This window comes from Etheostoma spectabile, chromosome 9, assembly GCF_008692095.1.
Source record: "Etheostoma spectabile isolate EspeVRDwgs_2016 chromosome 9, UIUC_Espe_1.0, whole genome shotgun sequence".
NCBI classification, from domain to species: domain Eukaryota; kingdom Metazoa; phylum Chordata; class Actinopteri; order Perciformes; family Percidae; genus Etheostoma; species Etheostoma spectabile.
The window spans coordinates 20,276,372-20,276,593 of record NC_045741.1 but is presented as its reverse complement, the minus strand read 5'-3'; the positions used below and the strand labels follow the sequence as shown (position 1 = coordinate 20,276,593).

The 222-nt window shown below is 41.0% G+C and overlaps 1 pseudogene; it reads right to left on the bottom strand.

Annotated features, from left to right (window-relative positions):
• Window positions 1-222, bottom strand: part of LOC116695777 (vitellogenin-like) — a 17,103-nt pseudogene that overhangs the window by 6,170 nt on the left and 10,711 nt on the right.

Genomic DNA, 222 nt, shown 5'->3' with positions numbered 1-222 from the left:
CGGCAGCTGCAACCAAATGGATAAGTAGATAATTTACTTTTTAGCAACTTCTTACAAATTAACTCTCATTAGTAATTTAATGTCATCCATTTCACTTGCCTGAAGCAACCTCAACAGTGACCGCATGCCTTCCAATTATGGTGTAGAAGGGGCAGTTTCTGATAAACGCTGCGTTGCGAGATTCAATCTCAGTGCATGCCTTGATTCCGAAGGTTTCGATTG